Genomic DNA, 9,565 nt, shown 5'->3' with positions numbered 1-9,565 from the left:
GCCAGGGACCCCAAGCTCAAACAGACGATGTTGGGTTTCAAACTGGTGACCTCGGGGCTCCTGGTCATCACTCTATCCACTGTGCCACAACTGGCCAGGCAACCTTTTTCATTTGATGGGGCACATAAACTAATTACTAAATTCTGTGGGACACCAAAAAAATTATTTTTTGTTGATCTAACAAAAAATAGGTATTATTTTGATTAATTTATAAAACATATAATAATCATAATTACCCACCCTTTTTGCTCCAGAGTAATTAGTTTAAGAAAATCAGAAATCTATGATTGTATGTAAGGTTTTCTGGTACCAAGAATTAACAAATCAGATGCAACATTATATGACATGATCAAAAAGATGCAATTCTTTTACACAACCTATATATTTATGGATCAGGACAGGGAATTCACACCGTATGACTATAGTGTTGGCTGTTGTCATTTTTTTAATTTGCCAATCCAAGGGAAAAGAGGCCAGTGCCCCTAACTAAGCAGTCAGGTATTGCATGTTTTAAAAACTCTTAATGGCACACCAGCGTGCTGTGGCACCAAATCGCTGGGCTACAGTGGTTGTAATAATGTTGTATAATGTTACAGAGGGAGAGAACATCAGTGTTGGGAGTCTTCTGAGTTACTGAGAAGCCAAAGACCCAGAGCCCCAGAGGGAGAGATGCGTGCTGCCCATAGCACAGACCTGGGTTCGGGGTGCAGTCATAAAGGGATGTGTATATATTAAAGAATTCCACTGGAAGAATTAAAAGAGCAGGTTGAGGCTTTGAAATTAGTATCTAATCAAATTCAATAGCTCATACAGGACTGCTTTATTTTTTCAGACAAGTATATTGAGGGGGAAGAATGTATTCTCAAGAAAAAATGCTTTTGTCATGTTTTTAACTACAATTAGCTGATCTTCTCCAAGAAAGAAAATACATTTAATTTTTTTCTCCCAGATTTGTAATCTACACAACTTGTTTATAGCTACTTTGTCCTTCAGGTCCAAAAACTTATAAACCACAATAGAGGTGGTAATGATGAGAAAGGTGGTAATGATGAGAAGGAAGAAATGAAAAGAATACAAGGGTGTAAAGCCAGGAGGCAGGGCCAGGGCCACTATCAGAGCAGCCCGGCTCATGCTGGTTCGTATTGGATTCGGACAGTCGGTAAAGACACAGCGGAGAAAAAAACTGATGGGCCATAGTCTTTAATTCTAGCTTGTACCCGGCGGGCAAGTAAAAATACACACTGGGCTCCAAAACCCAGTCACATTCAGTGCTCACAAAGCTACTGACTTATCCGAGTTTCCTAGAATCAAAGGCTTCTAGCTCACCAGACTTATTCTCCTCAGTTCCCCATCTCCTTCCTTATCCCAGATACAAACTCTACACAAACTGGCATCTCACTCAGCACTCCGCCATCTTGGCTGCTTCTCCTGGCCTCCTCCACGTGGCCTTTCTCTGCTCTCCTCTGATCTCTCTTCTAATGATAATCTCAGGAACCAAGAGTGCAAGCTCCCGTACTACCCCTATTTTATAGTGTAGCTTCACAACCTCTAATCCAATATACAAAATAGGGAAGTCTCTAATACAAAGTCACTTCTCTGAGGCATGATTGGATTGTACCACTCCACATCAAAAAAGGGTAGGAAAGGCTTAATCCCAAAACCAAGCCCCAGGCTACAAGGATTCTCAACACACATTAATATCACCTGGGCGACGGCCTCTTCGTGGGCAGCACCGTCTTTAACAAAGTGAGCATAATATATTTTATCTGCCCAACAAAGGGAAAAAAGCCAGCTGGGGTAACCGAGTCAGCCAGTGATAAATTATCTATATCCCATAGTTACAATACAAAACAAGAACAGCAGGATGTATATGTAACTATGACCAGTGATCTGGAAACCCCCTTCCCCCTTGCTGACCCACTGAAACTTTCCCTCCCCTCTCCTTCAGTCCTGGGAAGCCTTAAACAAAGAAATCACATGCCCATTGCTTAGATACTGTAAAGGTACATAGCCTGTAAGAAAGTCAACTTCGGGGAGTCCTTGTTTTGGAGCTACAAACTTCACGTGCTCCACCGGCTTTAATAAATCCTATTTCCTTCACCAAGTTGTCTGGACGTTTTTGCCCTCCTTCAATTCCTGCAAAAATGGAAAAGTCCAAAAGATAAAACTAAATAGATATCCCTGGCTAGAGATTAACTTGGAACTATTTTGAACTAATGTTTCGAAGTTTTAAAAGTAACTGATGTAATTGTCATCGACCATTTATTTGTGTTGGGCTCTGTATTATTTATTTTAGGCATGTTAATTTATTTAGCCCTCTCAATATACTTCTGCAGAATGTTCTGCCATTTTCAAATAATGGAATAAAAGCAATGAAGAAGGTAAATAACTTGCTAAGCCCCATGTTCTGTCTAGGCAGCCGTGTGGCTGGTGCAGTCTTCTCCTCCAGCAAAGGCAGAAAAGGAGGCCCTGGGAGGCAGTTCTAATGCCTAATCCCCTAGGAATCAGAATGAGGCCCTGTGGTTCATTTGCCTCCCCTCCCTAAATCACTGGTTATTCCAGAATACCTTCCCACCTCCTGGAAAGAGGACAGGGTTCCTCCCTGTCCTCCACCAATTTCCCTAAGGGGCTCTTTGAAGTATTCTTCTCATTATACACTTATTCTGAGACAGCTTCCAGTAAATACAATCTTCTCCGTTCCCCGAAACTGCCAGTGATGCTTTCAGGAGCGTATGGAACAGTTCTCTATGCTGAATTAGAAAAGAAAAAGCTGCCCAGGTCCCTGGAAAAAAACATTGAAACCTAATGGCCCTTGGTGTCAAGTCAAACTTGACACATTTTGATGCCAAACCTTATTCCTAATGGGTAACAAAGAATACTGAATTCAGTTCCTGCTTCTGTACTCCCTCCTGCCTCATGGAAGGATAAGAGAATTACTTTGGGTTGATGTGGCTGCAAGGGCAGTAATGTGAAGTTACTGTTCTTTTTCCTAATTAGCCTACTTCAGTAGGCTTAGGGGTTCATTAAGTGAACGAGGGTCCCTAAGAGTTGACATTCTCAGAAAACGTGGCTAAGCAGAGAAGGCTACCATGGTCCCTCCTGTTCACAAATCCGAGGTGAATTTTGAAATGTATATGATTATAAAGTGTGCAACAGAAAAATGTTATACTTGCCACATAATAGGCTTGAGGAAATCTCCATTAGCTCCAATTTTAAATATAATTTTCAACACTGATATACACACTCAGTGGTGGGATTCCACCAGTTTGCACCAATTTGGAAGAACCGATACCTAATTTTTTGTTGAGTTTGGTGAACCAGTTGTTAAAATGGCACTTGTAATAATGGTTCTCTCTAAGGCAGGTGCCTGGGAAGCTGCTCAATGTGAAAATCTCAAATTTACATTTCTTACCCTTTTTTAATGTTCATTTGTGTGACAGCATATTCTAAACGCCTGTAGTAATGTTCACTGTGTTAATAGGTGAAAAGAATTGCAAGTTAGGATGCCAATCAAGAAGCAGTATGAAAATATCTTAAATAACAGTTTTATTGTTTTTTGACAGGTATTATTTAACATTTTTCATGAATATTTTAAAACTTTTTCTTAAAACATACTCTACTTTTGTGTACCTCTTTTATTCTTATTTAAGTGTTAAATGCATGAAATAATAAACTACCTTTTGGCAAACCTTTTTTTTTGTACTTAAAACAGTTATTAGGGCAGAGACCCCACCACTGTACACATTGCTGACAATTCCTATCTCTTCCCTTAGATGTATCTGAAAAAAATGATACATTATTAAGAAGGAGATTTGGTTTTCTGGGAAAACACAGTCCATATAAACTATAGAAGTTTATTGAAACACCAAATGCACACTTAGAGTCTTAATTTGATAATTTGATTTTTCTATCAGAATCTATATACTTACCATCCATACTTCTCATTACAATAGCTAGCAATGTAAGTTTGAAAAGTAACAAACAATTACCTCTGATTTGGGATGCTTCTCTTTATTTTCTTGGGAACCCTAAGTAATACTCAGTAATAATATACTTATAACTGTGTTGAGTAAAATCACAGAACTAAATACCCACATAAAGACTAGTAGAAGAGAGTCAAGAATTGTGATGTAGCTTGCTTTAACCAATAACGGAGTACCTACTGTATGTTAAGCATTGTACTATTTGCGGGAGTTATTATACTAACTTTAGTTATATATACATAGTCTAGTCCCCGATCCTAAGGAGCTCATGGTTTAGGAAGGGAAACAGATTCATATAAATAAAAAGGGTTTGAGAGAAGAAGAAGGAAAGCTTTGCAGAGGAAATTGCTCTCCAGGATTTTGAAGAATGAATTTTAATTCTCTAGTTAGACCTAAGGAAGAAAGAGGAGAGATAAAAACACTCCAGTTAGAGGAATGACCTGTATCAGTCATAGTGATATGGTGGAGATGTCCTGTGAATTAAAGGCTGAGAGGATCTGTGATGATTTGGGGGGGGGAGGGTGGATCTAGATAAGGAAACGTGAAGACTATTGAATGTCATGCTAACCAAGTTCAGACCTGACTTGTATACTGTGGAGAAACAGAGGTTTTTAATCAAGGAATAGATGTGATCACATTAAAATTTTAGAAAGATTATTCAGGTGGTAATGGGAAGCAGAAATTTTGGTGGTCATACTGGAGATAAGAGATTAATGGAAGAGTTAAAACAGAAGTTTTTGTAATGAGGATGGGGAGGAGAGGAAAAAATTGACAGATATTTAATTCCAGTCTCCTAAATCAGTAGATTTTTAAGGTTTTCATTTTTTTAAAAAGCATTTTAATCTTTTACCTTTTAAAGAAAATTTATCTAAACTACTTATCTATAAAATATAAAAATTGCATTTGGTTAATAAATGTGATATATGAGTTCAAGTAAGCATTTACTCATAATAAATTCAATTACTGAAATCAATTTGGTTTATTGATGAAGACAAATTTTCTAATAAATTCTGTGGTTACAGATAAGAATTGCTGCATTTGATCAGCAACTGTATATGATTTATTTCATACATTTTTAGTTGCATATATGTACTGAATTCTTAAAAAATTCATAGCTATAAAAAGGTAAATAATCATTGTTAGAAAAGAAAAATAGATGACTTAAAAATATCAGATACTTCTCAATTTAATTGATCTGGAAGCTTAAAAGAGCAGTATTTGGTATATTTTTGTCAAAATCATATCATCAGTAATATTGCAATATTGTATTCCCTATAATAAATGTGAAAGTCTATAGAGGAGTGCCTAAAATGTAAAAGTAATACATTACTTATGACACTATATTATTGCTCTGTGACATATTATGCATTCACTTGTTACTGGACAACTGATTTTACTGTATTTTGAGGGGGGTTTTTGGCCAAGAGAAGGACGTTTCTAAATCTTGCCAGCATATGCTTTAGTAATAAACAGTCTTGCACAGTTTTATGTGAGTAGACCTGGGCAGATCTGAATTTCAAGAAAGATGTGTGTGTGTATGTGCATATGTATGAAAGAAGCACCAGAAAAGTAATTTTTACCACCAATATATTTTAATATGGTATAATCACTAATATTTTAAATTATAGAATATGGCATATGTGAGCTATTAAAAATATACAAAACATGAAATTTGACTTAAACATTTCCTCTGAACACAATTTGAAAATCATGGCTTAGATGATTTTGTTCTATAATTAACCACATATTAAATATGATAACATCTGGAGAATCTTTAATATCTTCTGTATCAGCTTAAATCATTACCTAAACTTTTGTACTCTAAAAAATAATTTTTGTAGAAAACCCTTTGTGTAGAATGCATGTAGTACATTTATATACCAAGTTCTACTTTATTCCATCTGAGGAAGAAAGTACAGATTGAGCACCAACTAAGATTCTTACATTCTATAAAATAAAGACACTTCAGGAATCTGTAATGAGAAGTCCATATTTAATAGACAAACTTCATTCATGAAACATCATTGGATATCCTCTGATTGGTGGTTTTCTATCTTAGTTGACCACCGGATTATGAAGGAAATTTTTTTTTTAAGATCCTGATACCCTGATGCCTAGGCTCTTCCCCACAGGACTCTGATTTAATTGGTTTCAGATGAGTTTCAGAGGTAAGTGCTCTTGGGAATTGTGAGAGGAAGCTAGTATTGGAAAGCCCAGTTTTATCTGGTAGGTTTTATTTTAGGTACCAGAAGAACAAAGACTATGAATGTCTCCAGTGGGAGAGGAAAATAAAGAATAATTTAACATGTCATGCTAAGTGTTAAAAAAAAAGGAAAATAGACAATATATAAAATTCTATATCAAATTAAGTAATTAAATCTGATGTTAGGCTCAATCTGATAGACTTAAAGTGATCATAATGTTGGAGAACATGGAGAGGCTGATGGTGGATTCTTGGAGGTTATGATTGAACTGAAAGTAGGGCTCATTCAGGAGAGAGGAAATGGTGTGAGTCAAGTACAAAATCCATGAGTTATATAGTTGAGTCATCTTCTAACTGTGACAGTGAACAAAATAGGCATTTTAGAAGTAATCTCTCCCATTATCCTGCTCCTGAGCCCAGTTTCCCAGAATGGATCTAGGATCTCCCTTTTGTGGGAACCCATGTACATTGGAAGGCCTGGGTCTTAGCAGAAAATTGCCAAGAAAGAGCGTTAACTCTTTCAGGTAATAATGCTCAAGTAGATATAATTTCATAATTACATGGAATTTATATAGTTTCACAAATTAATGCATTTTTCCAAGTGAATATCTTAGTCACCTCTCAAGATCAGGACAAAAGCCATTATCTTGTCAGAGTAAAACATAAAGCAAAGAACTCTTTTTCCCCATGAGGTCTAACAGAGCAAATCACCTACATGGAAAGACATTAGTTTTGCCTGAAAGATAGGAGCACATGGTGAGTCATAAATCAATAAAAACAGAATCATAAGCTGCTTAGTGACTTATCTGTTACTTATGTCTAAAATAAGCTTCAGGAAGAAGCACATTTTACTCATATCCTCAGATTCTGCTGAGATGCAACCATAAAATGTTGGGGTCAAACCATACCTTTAACTTCTAGAATAGAATTCCTATTGACGCAAAACCTCAGGAAATCTGTGGTTTGCAAAAGAAAGGTAACAATACCTATTTCTTTGCTTCCATTTGAGAAAGCTTTTAGATTTTCTTTTCTCTGTAAATAAATGAAATTGGACCTTACTTTTCATACTTCACTGTTTTTCAAAAGAAGTTTGCTAAATTTGTATTTTCCAAAAATGGCCAAAGTAATATTCCCAGGACCATGTGTTCTAGCACTCTGCTGTTCCCCCCTTAAGAAGTCTATTTCCTCTCCCTTTAAAACTTGGCAGTCCATTGTGATTGCCTAGATGAAAAGAATGTGGTACAAGTAACTTAGCATGTCTGGTTCTCTTCTTTTCTCCCTCGACCTTGGGTAGAACTTTGTGGCTACCCCAAGGAATAAATGAGGTGGAAAAGATACTTTTGAGGCTCAGTCAAAAAAGAAATACAGCTTCCACCTGGCACTCCCTCTTGCTCTCCCTCTCTTTCTCTCTCTTGGGATGTTTGCCCAAAGAATCCAGTCACCATGTTGTGAAGAAGCCCAGGCCATATGGAGAGCCCACGTATAGATGTTCTGGTATTCACTCACTGCTAGGGTCCTAGTGCACGGGAGTGAACAAACCTTTAGATTATTCTAGACCCCAACCTTGAAGCCACCCAGCTCAGGCTGAGTAGAACAGAGTCAAGATATCACCACTGAGCCCTGTCTAAACTACATATTTGGGAACAAAAGAAATCATTTTAAGTTATTAAGTTTTGAAGTTTTTGTTTATTTATTTGGTTTTTTTTGTGTGTGTTTTTTTACACAACAATAGATAACTGGAAACTAAACAATATTAACAGATAAGCTGATTTTTTTTCATTTCAAAATTTAATTAATGCCATTTTGAAGACATTAAAAATACTTATTAATTAATCAAGTCTACTGTAAAATAGCAGTTAGAGGCCACTGAGGTTGACTTCCATTTTTGTTGTGATTTGACATATTTCCATCTAATAGCTTTGCCCCTGTACTGTCCACTCTCATTTGAAATGTGTATCTTCACTGATATCTATTTCCTTTTAATATGGAACAAGAATATTGCCTGGGACTTCCTTCCGTTCTCCTGTTGTACAGCTCCTCTGCCTGCACATGGCTTTCTTGGGCCAGCTTACTTCTCATCAGCACTGGCCTTGGCCTTGGCATGGCTGTCTCTAACACACACACACACACACACACACACACACATACCCTAAAAAGACTCACAAAAAAAACCCCTGGCTTTACAATTATCATCAGAATTGTATTCTGTTATAAATTATTTCATTTAATTATATCTTATGTTTTAAAACCCTAGCTATGCCTAGTAGCAGTCTGAGGTCTATAGTGTTGAGAGGCACTGGTATAAAGGAAAAAACTGGGTTACCAGTACAGACAGAAACAGGACAAACCAAGAAAGAAGAGCCAAAGACCGAAGTTGGTATCAGGAACTCAACTTTAATACAGTTAAGGAAAGCAGATGGCAAACAAAATCCAAATTTTAGAGACTTGAACAAATCAAGGTGGGATAGAGAGAAAAAAGTTTAGGAAGCAAGAAAATGCACACATTAATCGGCTCAAACTCAGTGGAAGGACAGGTGGTAAGCTCACAAGGAAGTGGGCATGAATTTTAAACATACCAGGATTTGGTTCATGTACAGTAGATAGAGAAGGGCTTCGTATTACTGGCTGGGTTGTGAGGAGAGAGTCACATTTCACTTGAGGGATCTGCAGATGACCGAGCAAATGCTTGTGGAGGAAAAAATGAGAAATCTAGAAAAGTTAGATTGGTTAATCCTAAAAGACTAGAAAAAGGGCAGATGTATAGCCCGCCCCCCTCCTTTTTTAAGTGAAAGGAGAAGAGATAGACTCATGCCTGCACCCTGATCAGGATCAACCTGGCAACCCCCATCTGGGGCCAGTGCTCAGACCAACCGAGCTATCTTCAGTGCATGGGGGCAATGTTCAAACCAATCAAGCCACTGGCTGTGAGCGTGGAAGAGAGAGAGAAGGGGAAGAGGGAGAAGAGAAGCAGATAGTCACTTTCATGTGTCCTCTGACTGGGGATTGAACTCAGGACATCCACACTCTGGGTTAATGCTCTATCCACCGAGCCAACTTTCTCTTTTGATGGAAGTTTTAGAAGTTGGAGCTTCTATGGGAAGGTGGATACAAAGACCAAAGAAAGAAGCTGCTTGATTTAGAGAAAGCCCTAGGCTTATCCAATCCTATGTAGGATATAGCATTTGAGGACAGAAACCAAGTACATTTTATTTACTAAAGAAAAAATACAGAAAATTGTGCTAAAATTTTCTGTCTCTGATCTAGCACAAGTGGAACTTACACTAAAAGTATCACTGGCAAAAAAATTGGAGGATTAATCTTAACTGCTCTGTGCCTCACTTTCCTCAACTGTAAAAGATGAACCATAAGCTAATTGGAA

Source organism: Saccopteryx bilineata, chromosome 5, assembly GCF_036850765.1.
Source record: "Saccopteryx bilineata isolate mSacBil1 chromosome 5, mSacBil1_pri_phased_curated, whole genome shotgun sequence".
Classification (NCBI taxonomy): Eukaryota; Metazoa; Chordata; class Mammalia; order Chiroptera; family Emballonuridae; genus Saccopteryx; species Saccopteryx bilineata.
Note: the sequence above shows the minus strand (reverse complement) of the source record.